The sequence below is a fragment of the Notolepis coatsorum genome (assembly GCF_963971535.1).
Source record: "Notolepis coatsorum genome assembly, chromosome: 19".
NCBI lineage: Eukaryota > Metazoa > Chordata > Actinopteri > Aulopiformes > Paralepididae > Notolepis > Notolepis coatsorum.
This window is the reverse complement of record NC_140183.1, coordinates 84,822,180-84,838,877: the sequence shown is the minus strand read 5'-3', so window position 1 is coordinate 84,838,877 and position 16,698 is coordinate 84,822,180.

Below are 16,698 nucleotides of genomic sequence, written 5' to 3'. Positions count from 1 at the left end.
GTCTGACCAGTTTGTTTTGTGATGTTTGTAATCTTGTTTTTAGTGCCTTTGAGGTGATTTGGTACCATGAGGTGCAAGCATAGTCGTAGTACCCTTGAATGAGTGCTCCTGCCAGAGTCTTCAGGGTATTCTTGTTTACCAGAGAGGAGCTCCGGTACAAGAATCTAGTTCGTTGTTTGACTTTTTTTATTACCTTGGATGCCATTTTGTCACAGGAAAGATTTGCCTCTAGGATGGAACCTAGGTATGTAATTTCATCTTTCCTTGTGACAATATTGTCACCCACTGTAACTGAGAAGCCGTCGGTTTTGCTGAGTTTGTTATTTGATCCGAAGAGAATGGACTCTGTTTTACCCAGGTGTAATGATAGTTTGTTATCAGCAAGCCAGGTGCAGATTCTGCCGAGTTCAGAGCTGAGGGTTTTTTCAACCTGTAACTTGTTCTTGTCAGAGACCAGCAGGGCTGAGTCGTCCGCGAACAAGAACAAGTTGCAGTCACAAGCTGACGACATGTCATTTGCATAAATTATGAACAGTAGCGGTCCTAGTATGCTTCCTTGTGGAACACCACAGCTCACTGTGAGGGGGGGATAGAGTACCGTTTACCTCCACCATCTGTTCTCTCCCCTCCAGGTCTCTGACGCCGTTATTTGGGGGTTGCGGCCTGAAAAGTTTGGGAACCCCTGGACTAGGCCTACTAAAAGACATTTAGAGAGATGGGCAGACGGTTCGGAGAGGAGGAGATCTGGGTGAGTCGTGCTTACGGTTAGTATAGGTCAGTGTGGGGCGAGTGCAACTGTCTGTCAATCTCCTTATCGTTACACGTAGTGTGCGTCAGTCAGGGCCTCGTAACGGAAGGAAGTGAGCAGAGACAGATTTGCGGCTCACGGCCAAAAGGGCAGGAGACCCCAGACACACAACCAGACCAAATGACCTAGACCCCCCTGCCCCCAGCTCAAGACCAGACTGGTTTGCTTGGGTTAACAATGGAACAGGTCTAATAATAAGAGATTACCTCTCTTATGTTCAGTCAGGGGACTGCTTGGTTTCATGAGTTCTGAGTAACGACACTAGAGCTTTCCTCAACTAAAGAATTTGTTTGTCAACTAGATAACTAACTATTCATTGTTTATATTGTACATATCTTGCAGTCCTGTTGTGTCTTTGTATATTGTGTCTTACATTTTTACTTTTGTTGTTTATATATTATTGTCTATATGTAGCCGGTACAACACTGTACCTGCCAAACACTTGGACCATGCCTTGAGTGGGAGTCGAGCCCCGGGCGTCCACACCGGGGCCAGCAACACAGACCGCTGTGCCCAGAAAGGATATCCTCTCTAAGCGCTCAGTCTGGATGCCTCAGGGGAGTGAGTTTTACTTCTATGTACCGTCGTCACACTATCGCGGTACATATACGTTACATATATATGTCTATATCTTTTTATATACACCGTGGAAATTATGGAAACGTAATTTAAACTTTCTGTATGTCTTGCACAATATAAAATTGACAATAAAGGTGACTTTGACTTTGACTAGGATTTTGTTAAAACTCATCAAATTGTTGATTTAATTTGGGCCAATACTTTTCCTACTTCTCTTCATAAACCTTTTATATTGCAAACGACTTGGGACTGAGTCTGATTCATAAGGCTTGCCACTATACTTCTAATCACCTTGAACCATCTGCTCCTCTTTTTAGGCAACTTAAAATACTATCAATCTTTGATATTAACGTATACCAGTCCAGATATGTATTTTTATGTTTAACTGCACTTTTAATTACGATTATTGCATGTACTCATCTGTGTTTCACGACACACTTGAGTGCATGCTTACCAACTGTTAGTCTGCAACACTACTATCACCGACATCTAAGAAGGGAGATCCCCCCTTGAATGGCCCTTCTAAGGTTTCTCTCCTCCACACTGCCTGTGGAGCATTTTTCCCTATTGTTAGGTCTTAGTGAGTTTTTCCTTACCTTCGCGTGGGGTATGTCTGGGAGTGCTTGCATTCTTTCATTTATTTGCATTTATTTTAAATTTGTTGGACCTTATGGTGTTCTTGTTCTGTTCTTGACTTATTGTTATGTTTCTTCTTGACTTGTTTAAAGAAGACGTGTACGGCCCATGGGGACATTAACGTGTGTTGTCGGGCCTTACAAATAAATTTGATTTGATTTGATATCCAACAAGGCAATCAAATAATATTCATCATCATTTCTTAACATTAGGTCAGTTCAGTATAAGATTTAGAGGTCCTACAATTTGGAATTCAAAACCCTCTATAATAAAAAATAAAAATTGCTCATCTATTTCATCACTCAAATCGAGGCTTGATACTTTGTTAAATGAATAGCTTCACTCTCATAAAACCATTAATGTCACTTTGTTTTACAGTTTCATGTTCATTTGTTTTCACTAATTATTAATGTTGTTTTTGTTATTATTATTATTATTAGTAGTATTACTTTGATTATTATTATTATTATTATTATTATCTTAATATTATGAAGGAAAAAAATTATGAACTTATTTCACTTTACTTTTGTTTGTTTTTTTAATCCGATGATTTAATTCATGAGTTGAGGCCCCGTATAGGCCCATCTGGGTCTCTTGCCTCTACTCAGCAATGTTTTTATTTTTACTGTTTTGCTGAAATGGTGCAAAAGAAAGAAAGAAAGAAAGAAAGAAAGAAAGAAAGAAAGAAAGAAAGAAAGAAAGAAAGAAAGAAAGAAAGAAAGAAAGAAAGAAAGAAAGAAAGAAATCAAATATGTAAAATTGTATTTCCCACATGCAATCATGCATGAGGGCTTATTTAAAGTGTGTGCTTACCAGTGATATTCTTGTATATAAAATGAAAAAAAAGGCATTGAAAACATCTATTCGGCTAATAAAATCTTAGTCGACTAAGACCCTGATGATCGGTTAGTCATCTTATCAACTAAGAGGGGGCAGCATTACTGTTCGGTACTTTTAATGAAGTGTTCTCTTTGTGTAGTGTACTGTAACAGTCTTTTATGGTTCTTGGGTATTTGTATTATAGCCTATGGTTCTCAACCTGGTGGTCAGGAGCCCCAAGGGGGTCGCAAGATGATTTTGGGGGGTCGTTAAAATGATCATGTTTATAATCTTTTGTGTAAGATGCTTTTTTTCCTTCTTAATAGTATATACATAAATAATGAATAGCCTATATTTGAAGTCTAAAGCCCTCCAACAATCATCAGTCAAGTTAAATAGCATGAAAAGAGGAAATAAAAAGCATTATTTTGTGTCAAAGTTCACCATTCTGTCTATGATTGACTGCATATGAGGCCATGAAACAAAAAGGCTGAGAACCACTAGCATAGTCTTGGCCTATATTGGAATATTTCTCTGTTTCAGCATTTTCAATACATCATTACTATAACATTTACATTTTGTCATTTAGCTGATGCTTTTATCCAAAGCAAGTTTTGTACAACAAGACACCACTGACTCACTACTGTGATTATGAGTTAAAGGACCATTTTGGACTTATTGTAAATCTGAATACTGATCTGTTTTATTCCAGTGTTTACAAACACCAATATAAACAAACCTTTTATAGCCACAAAATAAATCAAATAGAATTAAAGACTCCTGTTCGCGTCAATACTTTTACCAACTAACTTGCATTTTTCCGCGATCTGATTGGCCACTGACATTTCTGGTCATGTGACATCTGCGCCAATTGTGTGACGCCTGTTTCTATCACTGGTTAAGCTTAGGCACTCTTTCGAAGTTGGTTAAGGTTAGAGTTTGTCTTAGAGCAGGGCGATAGAACACCAGCCCTGATTCCAAACTCTAACCTTAACCAACTTCGAAAGAGTCGCCTAAGCTTAACCGGTGATATAACTAGCGTTAGGTAGTTTGCAGGCTGTTAGAGGTGGAAATAGGTGCAGAAACAGGCGTCACGCGATTGGCGCAGATGTCACATGACCAGAAACGTCAGTGGCCAATCAGATCGCAGAACGCGAACGCGGAACTGGAAGTTTGTTGGCTATATTTTTCTCCCATCCCAATTTCGTATCATCCAATTCAACCCTCCCCTGTCACGAACGCTGTTTCTTGCCTCCCACAAGCCGGCTGCAATGTGGACTAAGTCATACATAGCACAAGTCCTGTGAGGTTTTGTCCGCTGCTCACCTACTCTCTCTGTTCCTTTAAGCCTACTGTTAAGGAATTCCCTTCTCACTCACCTCACTAGCCCCCACCCTCGCGTTCGTTACTCTCGTTTGCTCTCAGCGGCCACACCTTGGACTACCTGTCATTGTGTGTTTGATTGGTCTTGTGCCGAACACACACTTTTAGTTTCAAGTATCAATTACCTTCACGCACCTGTGGTGCATTCTAATTAGTTCCCCTGTGGGCTTTAAGTACCTGGCTCTTCCCCTCTGTCCCTCGTCGGGTCGTGCCGTAACATGCCGTATCATTCGGTATCATATTCTCTATCACCAAGACTCCTTCGGGAGGTCTTCTGTCTGTTTATGCTGTTTTCATCTCCGGCGTGAGATGTGCTCCAGCCTTCGCCTCCTGTCGCCGTTGCCTGAGTGAGACACTGGACTGCGCTCTCGAAATCTTCCACGGGAGGTATCCCAGTGATCCACTTCAGACCTCCGCGCAGCAGACGTCCCGACGCACATCCAGACCTCCACGCAGCAGATGCGCTCTTCACTCCAGGCGCGCATCCAGACCTCCACGCAGCAGATGCGCTCTTCACTCCAGGCGCGCATCCAGACCTCCACGCAGCAGATGCGCTCTTCACTTCAGGCGCGCATCCAGACCTCCACGCAGCAGATGCGCTCTTCACTCCAGGCGCGCATCCAGACCTCCACGCAGCAGATGCGCTCTTCACTCCAGGTGTGCATCCAGACCTCCACGCAGCATATGCGCTCTTCACTCCAGGCGCGCATCCAGACCTCCACGCAGCAGATGCGCCCTCCGTACCGGCGCGTACTCTAAGCAAGTCGCGCACCACTCAGACCTCCGCTTGGACAACCCTTTCCCCGTGGCGACGCGCTCGCTCCGTTCTGTTCCAACGCTCTTTACGCACAGCGCCTGGGTGAGTTTTTATGACTGTCTTTGATCCTATCCGTTTTTCGTGTGTTGATATAACACTGAAGATATCCAGCTTTTTATTCAGACAGTCACTCACCCAGCGTTAGCCCTTTTTGGATTGTTTTCATTGGGATAATATTTTGGCCTTTACATCGCCTCACTGTGTGTTTTCACACCGAAGATATTTATCACGTGGTTTTGTGTTTGGGACGTTGACTCACTGTGTGTTTACACACCGAAGATATTCATCACGTGGATTTGTGTTTGGGACGTTTACTCACAGTGTGTATATACACCGAAGATTCTCTCACTTGGATAACTCTGTTTTTGGTTACAAGTCACCTCTCCTGTCACCTGCTCTGTTAAAAGACAAGCTAAAAGTAATTGGTTTTGATATAGTTTATCAGTGAGCTGGATGCAATCCGGAGAGAACAGATGGTAGAGGTAAACGCTAAATCGCTAAACGAACAATAATCACTATGCAACAACCATCAAATGCACACAGCACACACACCCACACGCACACACTCACTCAAACAACAACACACTGCAGCACCCACTCTCCACACTTTAGATCACACAAACACACTTACACTTTATATTTATTGATAAAGGATTTGCACTACAACTCGTACACCTACTGTGAATTGTACCTAAACTGCACCTCGTCCATTTATGCCTTGCACTATATAGTATTGTATATTAGTACACTGCACAGTATTGTATATTGTATGGTAACTACGTCTACGAACATTGTACATATGTCTAAACTGAACACTGTGACCTCTTTTTTACTTCTAATTTTTACTATGTTTTTATTTCATACTTACCTTGTCATGCACAGTCTCTGGAGCGCAACAGTAAGAAGCATTTTGTACAAAAGTATTCTGTACTTCTGTATGACAACTATTAAAGAAACTTGAAACTTGAAACTTGAACGGTACCCTACCCCCCCTCCCCTCCCAGTGAGCTGTGGTGTTCCACAAAGAAGCATACTAGGACCGTTACTGTTCCTAATTTATGCAAATTATGTTGTCAGTTTGGTATTAGTCATGTATTTAATTATTATTCAGATAAGGTTGCACAGGATTCCTTCAAATTACAACCAGTGGACATGGCTCTGGTAGTAAAAACGATCAATACCCTAGGCAAGGACAAAGCTACTGGAATAGACGGCTTACCAGTTAGGTTTATCAAAGACAGAGCAAACCAGATTAGTGAACATCTAACACATATCATCAACCTATCACTGAAACAGGGTATCGTACCCAACGACTTAAAATGTGCCAGAGTGGTTCCACTACACAAAAAAGGAGATAGGACAAACGAGGGAAACTATCGTCCAGTTTCTATTCTCAGCGTCATCTCCAAAGTTATTGAGAAGGTCATATTTAATCAAATATCAGATTTTCTTAAACAGACAGATCTTCTTTATCAATTCCAGTCTGGCTTTCGCCCTGCATGGGTATTCTACGGATGCTTGCCTGATTGATCTCACTGACCATATTCAAACCCAGATGGACTGTGGCAAACGAACTGGCATGGTTCTGATTGACCTGCAGAAAGCATTTTGATACTGTTGACCATCAGATCCTGCTTGAGAAGCTCAAAGCCTGTGGGATGGACGATGGGTCGGTGAGATGGTTCAGGTCGTACTTGACTGGGAGGACCCAGGTTGTGAACATAAATGGTGTCGCATCTTCATATAATGAAATAACATGTGGGGTGCCGCAAGGCAGCATCCTTGGTCCATTGCTCTTTTCATTATATTTTAATGACATGGTGTCTGCAGTATCCTGCAGACTCCTGCTGTATGCTGACGACTCAGCACTTCTAGTGTCTGGAGACGACACAGCAGAAATTCAAGCCGGTCTCAGTAGGGAGCTGGAAAGCCTTCACAAATGGTTAGTTGACAACAGATTATCGATTCACCTTGGAAAAACGGAGTCAATTCTATTCAGCTCAAAACATAAATTAAAGGAATGCTCCCGACTTGAGATCAGCTGTAATTGCTTCAGTGTCGAGTCTAGAGATTGTGTTAAATACCTAGGTGCAGACCTCGACCAAACACTCTCAGGGAAAACAATGGCCCTGAAGGTGATCAAAAAAGTTAACACAAGGGTGAAATTTTTGCACCGAAAAAAGAGGTTCTTATCACTGGAAACTATGAAATTGCTTGCCAACTGCATGATCCTCAGCCAATATGATTATGCATGTAGTACTGGTATAGTGGTGTTACAGTGGAAAGTAAACACAGGCTACAAACCAGCCAAAATAAGACCATACGATTGGTCCTAAATCTGCCACCTTGAACTTATTGAAGCGGCGGTTACACCTTTCGTTTCATTTTCGTTTCATTGTCATATGAGTTTCGCCGCAACGTCGCAGCCTCGAGTCACACTTTCGTTTTTGTCACCTGGGCACAGTGATGTAGTACACTGCCAAAGCAGTAGGTGGCAGTAGGTGGCGAACATGAAGGCAATTTCAACCAATCATAACTTGAATGTGCCAATACACTTCCTGGAAGCTCCAGCAAAGAAAATGTCAACAAGGCAGGCGCCTATGGGCGCCACCATCTTGCCTATTTACTCAATGCAGCAATTCTTTTTCAGCAAAGCCTAATAAAAGTGCAATAAACAAAACGGATACATTCACTGTGTGTTCTGCCTGTCATTTGTTGATGAAACAAAACTAACATCAACACAAGTGACCACCAAGAGCGGATAGTTTAGTCTAAAAAAAGATCGGTAGCTACAGTTAGCTGCATGCTAACGTCAATGGAATATGCCATTATAACAATATAGCATTGTGGCTAGAAGCTAATGTTAGCTCACGCTAGTTAGCCAGCACCAAACTGATGATATCGGGAGCTATCAATAGTTAGATAACATTAGAGACAACGCTGTGTGTATTAAACAAAGGTGAATAGATGACTGGGCCTTTTTGTTTAATGCTTGTTAAGTTGAAAGAGGAGCTTTGAGCTAACAGGGTCTGATAGCTAATGCTAGCTCATGTTAGCCAGTGGTAATGCTAGCAGAATGAATGGATGTAAACTTTATTTAACATATTGCATAATGGGTACAATACAATACGGCTCAATACAAACAATTGTTTTTTTTTTTTTTTTTTTATCAATTTTTTTTTATTATTATTCACATGAAACAAGACAACACATTAAACACAATCACAATACATAGAACTTCACAAGAAAATAACAAAAACAATAATAATACAGAATAACAATTTATACAGACAAAGAGAAAAGAAAACAGAGTTCAACCTTCTAATTTCTAAATCCAAGGGGTACTATCTAATAAATGGTCTTTCCCAGTGTTCAGCCCCGATTCCCGGCTGTGTGACCTTATATTAATAAAACGTACATCTCCAATTCACCACAAGGACCACTTTTTGAGAACACGACCCGAAAACAGAGCAATGAACCTTCATGAAAAAACAAAAACCTGTAGAGGTGTTCCATAGACTCACAGAGACCGTGTAAAAGTGACCAAACAGTGAAGAAATAGTTAAATAGCTGCCCCCCCATTAAATCCCCAGCTAAACTCAAGAGGACAAGACAAAAGACAAGACAGACAAAACATTTCCTCCTCCCCCTCCCAAGAGACCGCCGGACCCCCCCGATCAAGCACCCCAACCCCGCTCAGCCGCACACGGCGGTCCTTACCTTCTCAGCTGCTGCGAACCACAGGTCAATGCCAGCCTGTCCTACCCCAATCACCCGCGCCGTGGATATCTCAAGATAAATCACATCCAATAGTGTTAAGGACCAGTTAATCACTGTAAGCTTCTCAGGCTCCTTCCATCTCATTGCTATTAGCTTCTTCGCTGCTGTGACACCCGCTAGGACAACCCTTTTTAGTTGAACGGACGCAGGTAGTGTCGTTATATCGTTCAGGAGTAGCGTAACAGCTGTGAATGGGATAGTTAAGCCACACAGGTCTGAAAGTTTGTCCGTTATTGACCTCCAGAAGCGGGCCACTGGTGGGCAATCCCAATACATATGCATATAAGTGCCAGTGGCCTTTTGAGAGCACAAAGTGCACCGAGAGTCGGTTATCAGGCCCATAGCAAATAGCTTCCTAGGTGTAAGATAGGTCCTATGAATATAATTAAAATTAATTTGCTGGTGATTGGGGTTGTGGGAAGATAATGCCACATTTGCCCAAACATCATCCCAGACAAACCCTCTGGATGTCATCCTGTCCACTATGAGCCTGAGGAAGGGGTGTGGGTGCAAAGCTTGAGCCCACGGCACGCCATGCGCCCTCAGTGCTGACCTTAGTTGAAGGTAAAGAAAGAAGGACTCGCCGGGAAGATCATAAAATTCTCTTAAGTCCTGAAACGCACGGAGGCCGTTCTTATCATAAATATCCTCCAGAGTATGCACTCCCCTCCTTTGCCATTGAGGAATATTAACCGGCTTGTGCCCAACAAGTAATTGCTGGTTATTAAAAATTGGAGAGTCCAGGTGCCATGGGCATTTAACCCCACACGACCTCTGTACATTACGCCACGTTTGGATCACGTGAGTTATGATCGGTCCATACCTCAGCCGGCATTTCGAAATAGAGACAGTGGAGTACACTACATCCTGCAATCTTAGCGGTGAGACCGCCGCCGCTTCTAAGGAGCGCCACGATACAGCCTCTCCAGGGTCTAGCCAGCACATCAGAGGTCTCAGTGAAAAGGACCAGAAATAAAGCTTAAAATCAGGGATTGCGAGGCCCCCATCTTGTTTTCTACGTTGAGTAGTAGCCCTTTTGATTCTCTGGCGTTTGTTATTCCAGATAAACTTAGATACCATCGATTGTACCTTGCGCCAGTGGTCTATTGGAGGGGGCAGGGGGAGCATTGAGCTAACAAAATTTATCCTAGGCAGGGCGTTCATTTTGATTATGGAAGCCCGGGCTTGTAAGGAGTTAGGAAGGGACGACCACCTGTCTAGATCCTGGCGTATTTTATCATAAGTACCCGTGAAGTTGTACTTAGTAGTTTGATTCAGCGTGGGGAATATCTCTATGCCCAAGTATTTAAAATGGGGATATCAGCTGGTAGTCGTACCGCCTTGGCCAGCTCATTAAGAGGTAGGCAGGCTGATTTGTTCCAGTTAATCTTAAAGCCTGACATTTTACCAAAGTCGTCGATTATTCCCAATAATTTCGTGGCCGACCGGGAGGGGTCGTCCATAAAAATCAGCAGGTCATCCGCATAGAGAGCAATTTTGTGTGGAGTATTATTGACCATTATGGGGACGATGTCCTCCGATTGCCTAATAAATTGGGCCAAAGGTTCGAGGGAAAGCGCGAACAGTCCTGGGCTCAGAGGACAACCTTGTCTAGAAGATCTGGAGACTGGAAAGAGTGTGGAACAGTTTTTGCCTGTCAGTATCATCGCAGACGGCGAGGCATACAGGACTTTAATCATATGAATAAAACTCTTCCCAAGACCCATGACCTCAAGTACCTTCCACAGGTATGACCTCCTCCAATGTACAGTTTCTATGCCAAATGTATATACACTCTTTTTCTGGACACTTTTGTATCACAAACAGTACTGTATTTGCAAATCTGATATGTCATAAATGTATAGATGTAGCAGTACTGTCTATCTGTATGTCATGTATGTCATATATGTTATGATGAATTGAAAATGGGGGACCCTGATGTAAACAAGACGAAAGTCTTTCTCTGGTCTGCATCCCCTTAACAATTGTATGTACTGAGCTGTACTGTACTGTACCCATTCTGCAATCTGTTAATAAACTTTTCAATCAATCAATCAAACCACTCAAGTCTGTCAAACGCCTTCATGGCATCCAAAGACAGAACTGTGGACGGAGTTGTATTGTCCTTACTGTTATCGATTACATGCAACAGCCTCCTAAGATTATCTGCAGCCAGACGCCCCGGGATAAAACCAGTTTGATCGCAGTGTACCAATACCGTCATAAATCTCTGCAGGCGGCGGGCCAGCACCTTGGCAAACACTTTTAAATCGGCCCCGAGAAGACTCAAGGGCCTATAGCTACCACAATCATTGGGATCTTTGTCCTTCTTGAGAAGTAAGGAAATCAACGCCATGTTGACATCTCTTGAGAACTCCCCTTGCTCGATAGCATAATTGATCATATCGAGCATCAATGGACCCAGTTGGTCCCAAAAAGCTAAATACACCTCGGGTGGAATACCATCCCAGCCTGGTGCCTTGCCCCTCTGCATTTCAGCAATCGTCTCCCTCAACTCCATAAGAGTGATCGGTTTCCCCAGTTCCTTGGCCTCTTCCTCAGAAATGTGGGGTATCTCAAGCCCGCCAATGAACGATTCAAATTTAGAGTCGTCGAGATTAACCTCTGAGCTATATAACTGTGAGTAAAACTCTTTAAAAGTGTCGTTGATCTTTTTCGAATCAGTAGTGATTGTACCCTGTCGCGTCTTGATCGAGGGGATATCCGAGAAATGATCATTCGAGCGTATTTTCATTGCCAATAGATGGCTAGGCCTGGAGCCGTGAAAGTAGTAATTTTGCCTTGTCCTATGTATCAAGAACTCAGACTGTTGTTTAAGTATGGAGTTTATTTCCTTCTTGACTATCTTACGTTGTGTGTTTAGTCGTTCACTATAGTTAGTTTGCAAAGATGCGTATAGATCCGCATATAATGTTTCCAGTCCTTCTAGTTTTTTTGACCGGGATTTACGTAAGTTGGAGGCGAAAAGTGTGACATGACCCCTGATAAATCCTTTCAATGCGTTCCATAGGACCCTGGGGTCATCGACCGTGCCAACATTGATCTGCAAGAATTCAGCTAGTTTACTCCTGAACTCAGAGCAGAAATCATCGTTCTTTAATAAGGTTGAGTTAAAACGCCACCTGGGAGCTCTCGTGGAGAGCCTGCCAAAGGTTGCCACAAGGAAAATCCCCTTGTGGTCCGAGAGAGCCAGGGGAACCAATGAGACGTCGAAACTATCAAACAAATTAGGGGATGCGAATGCATAGTCTATTCGAGAGAAGGTTTTGTGTCTGGCAGACAGGTGAGAGTAATCCTTGAGGGTGGGATTGGATAAGCGCCATAGGTCTGCGAGCCCAGTGTCCTGGGCCCACATCCTGAGGGCATTAGAGGACTGTTTTTGGTCGCTTGTTTCAAAGGATCCGGACCTATCCATCTCCGCATCCCAGCACGCATTAAAATCGCCACCCACAATGAGAGCGTATCCAGTAAGTTCCAACATATTCTTCGTGATTGTATTATAGAACGCTGAATCAAATGTGTTAGGGGCATACAATGCTATTATTGCCATCTTCCTATGAGAGAACTCAACTTTTGCTATAGTAATCCTTCCCTCCGTGTCCGACCACACATCCAGGACTTTGATATCAAGGTTATGTCTTGTAACTATGACGACTCCTTTCATCTTATCATCGGCTGAGGATGAGGAGATAACGTGATATTGTCGATTTGCTAGCCTTGACACATCACCCACCAATAAATGCGTCTCACTAAGGAGAGCAATGTCAATATTTCTTCTCTTCAATAACCAAAGGACACTGGCACGCTTGTGTGGGGTGTTAAGACCTCCTGCGTTCCAAATTAAGATATTCAGTTTAGCCATGGTCGAGTTTGTCTAAATGCGTAGAGAACATACCAGTGCAGCCAGGCTGAGTACAGAGGCGCTGATCCAGGCGGGCCCAGACGGTCAATCCCAGGAGTTCAGAGGAGGAACAATTACACACATATAAGACAACAGCACATAAAACACATAAAAATACCACCCCAGTTACAACCCCCCCTCCTTCTACTCTAAACCCTAACCCACCCGTCCTATTATAAGCCCTCCTATACCCACTCTCCAATCCCCTCCCTATGCCCCATCCACTAAGGATGGTCATCTTCCTATCATTTCCCACTGGAGTCATGGATCCAATAAGACGCTCCCCACTCCGACCCCCCTCTAGATAAACCCCTGATTAGTCCACTAGTCCAATAAACACAAATAATAATAAAAAATAAAATTCAATAAAGATATCGGTCGAAAACCACCTGAGCCTTGGCCCTAACATGAGATAACCATAATGGAAAAATAGCCATTATTATATAATAACTCAACATCACACCTGCAACCATCTATTTACGAGTCTGCGCTTCAACGTCGCAATGTTATAGCACAAATGGATAAAGGAAAATTCAAAACAAAATTAAATTAAAGCATACCAGCCGATAGTCTAAGGCAGGATCGGGTCACAGGTAAATTGTGCAAAATTGTGCAAACAGATGTCATTTAAACAACGACAATAATAAGAAAGGGAAAAAAGGGGGTTATGGTCAAAGTGCACACCTGTAACAGCCCCTCTGATCAGGCACAACGGCTGAAATGACATAACCTATGTAAGAATAGAATTAAACACATTCATTAATCCGGGGATGGTAATAGGCAATACCTGACACAACCTGTTATCATATATTGTTTCAATAAAGATATCGGTCGAAAACCATTGTGAGCCTTGGCCCTAACATGAGATAACTATAATGGAAAAAAAAAATAGTCATTATTATATAACAACTCAACATCAACCCTGCAACCATCTATTTCCGAGTCTGCGCATCAACGTCGCAATGTTATAGCACAAATGGATAAAGGAAAATTCAAAACAAAATTAAATTAGAGCATACCAGCAGATAGTCTAAGGTAGGATCGGATCCCAGGTAAATTGTGCAAACAAATGTCATTTAAACAACGACAATAATAAGAAGGGGAAAAGGGGGTTATGGTCAAAGTGCACACCTGTAAGTGCCCCTCTGATCAGGCACCACGGCTGGAATGACATAACCTATGTAAGAATAGAATTAAACACATTCATTAACCCGGGGATGGTAAAAAGCAATACCTGACACAACCTGTTATCATATCTTGTTTATATATAAATTCAACCGATCTTCTCCTACCGGAGCCCAAAGCTCAAAACAGCCTGGATATAAAAATAAAAGCATACAAGAAGTTAGTTAAGGACCCGATCACCGTTGAATTGTGCGAACCGATTACACTTAAACAGCAACAACAACCAAAGTGCGTAAATATTAACGGGTCTCGAATGTCTCAGCGCAGACGATAGACGCAGCCCGCTAGCTAGCCCGAGGCTAGCGCGTAAGCTAGTGATGAATCCGGATAGCACGTTAGAGTCTGTTAAGCACATTGTTCAGCTAGCTCGCTAGCTTCCATAGAGGCGACGCACAAGTACGACCATGAGGTCAGCATTAGCAAGTAACAGAAGACATTGGGAAGCCCCGCTAGTTGGATGGGCAGTGGGCAGTTAGCATGTCTGGGCATGACAGCAAGTGTTGTGAATAGCCGGCCCTAACAATGTATTCAGGCCCACATCGCCAAGTGACTCACCCGATATAGTTATCAAGCTACAGTCTCGGGTATCCCCTCGAGATATTCCTTCGCTTTAGCCAACGACCAAAATGAACGCCGACCATCGACCTTATCCAACACAGATAATTTCGCGGGAGCGAAAAGCGTGGGCCTCAGGCCTAGTTTCCATAGCTTGGACAGGACCACTTTGTATTCGCCTCTCTGTGCTTGAACCTCCGGTGTAAAGTCTTCGAAAATGGCCACTTTGTGATCGCCAAGCCTTAGATTACCCCTTCTGGCACGAGCCGACCGCATGATGAGTTCCCTCTGCTGAAGCCTGTTCAGCTTGACTATGATGGGCCTCTGCTCCTTGTTCACGCCAGGCGTGGTCCTGCCCGCTCTGTAGGCCGACTCACAGACGGGAGGGGAGGGGAAGACGTCATTCCCCAGTATTTTTTGCAGCAATTCCGGCATGGTCTCAGAGAGACGGCCTTCCCCGTTGCCCTCCGGTACTCCAACAATCCTGATGTTGTAGCGTCTCTCCCGGGACTGTATTTCCACAATCACCGACTGTAGTTTGGTAACTTCAGCCTGCCTAGCCAGCAGGGAGGACTCGAGATCCGCCATCTTCACGTAATGATACCTCCGTCGTTAGCTCGGCTAGTTCGATAGCATTAGCTGAGGAGACAGCGTGCAGCGACTCCATCTTGTCTATCAGCGGGACGACCGCCAACCTTATTTCTTCTGATATCTCTCAATGAAGGTTAACACAAAAATCCGCCAGCACTTTCCTTTGTGTTTCAGCGAAGCGTGTCTCAGATTCTGCATGGAGCTTGGTCATGATCGAGAGCACAGCTTCGCTTATCTCACCGACACCGGGCGATGGTGCGGCCAGGCCCGGTGGTGGTTTGCTGGCTGGGGCGCTCATGGATCTGGTTTCCACCACCGACATCGCAGAAAGTCGAAAAAAGTCGACGACAGTAGTTGAAACACGACGACTTAGCAAGCAGACAAAAAACAAATAAAAATTAAATAAAGACTAATGGGGAGAAACGTATATTCTGCACGGTAGAAGGGAGCTCACGTGAAACACGTCTACTCCATGATCGCTCAGCTCCGCCCCCAATACAAACAATTGTTAAGGGGATGCAGACTGTTGTAGCTTGGACTGGGGTCCTTATAAGAATAACTTGACAACACATGGTAGCTGTAGCTATTTGGGACACAGGGACACGGAGCTGTTACTGGTACACACCCACACACACAAACTCTGTTGTCACCGGAGGGCACGCAGATGGTATCTGTGAGTATATCCACAGTCACAGAAACAGGGGTGTTGACAAGTGACTGTGGCATTACGGGCTGGTAAGTTAAACTCACTTCCTCATAACAGGGTTAATAGACGCATAGGTACGGTACATAGGAGTGGATTCACTTCTTAGTGCAGCGGCCTATGTTGTCGCCCGCGGCGCGGGAGCTCCCCTGTTCGACTCCCCCTCGGGACATAAGCATTTAACAACAACACAACGCAGACCAGTACGATCCGTCACACTTGTACCCCTTGTTTTTATATTTTTGTATAAATTGTATGTACTAAATAAAAATCAATCAATCAATCAATCAAAAGTCACAAGGAAAGATGAAATTACATACCTGGGTTCCATCCTAGAGGCAAATCTTTCCTGTGACAAGATGGCATCCAATGTAATAAAAAAATCAACCAACGAACAAGATTCTTGTACCGGATCTCCTCTCTGGTAAACAAGAATACCCTGAAGACTCTGGCAGGAGCACTCATTCAAGGGTACTACGACTATGCTTGCACCTCATGGTACCAAAGAACCTCAAAGGCACTAAAAACAAGATTACAAACATCACAAAACAAACTGGTCAGACTACTGCCCATTTTGACAACCTAGGATGGCTTAGAGTAGACAACAGAGTATAGCAACTTGCAATGGGCCTGGTCTACTAGTTTAGATGATTAGATTCTATTCTTATATCTGTATATCTGTATGTTGTACATGTCATAAATGTCATTATGAATTGAAAATTGGGGACCCTGATGTAAACAAGACAAAAGTATTTCTCTGGTCTGCATCCCCTTAACATAGCCGTACTATACGGTACCCATTCTGCAATCTGTTAATTAAAATGTTCAATCAATCAATCAACATTACCATGGCCCACAACCTGTTTCAGCCTTATGCTGGCCATGAGGTGATGTCACACCATCGCCATCTGTTGGGGAAA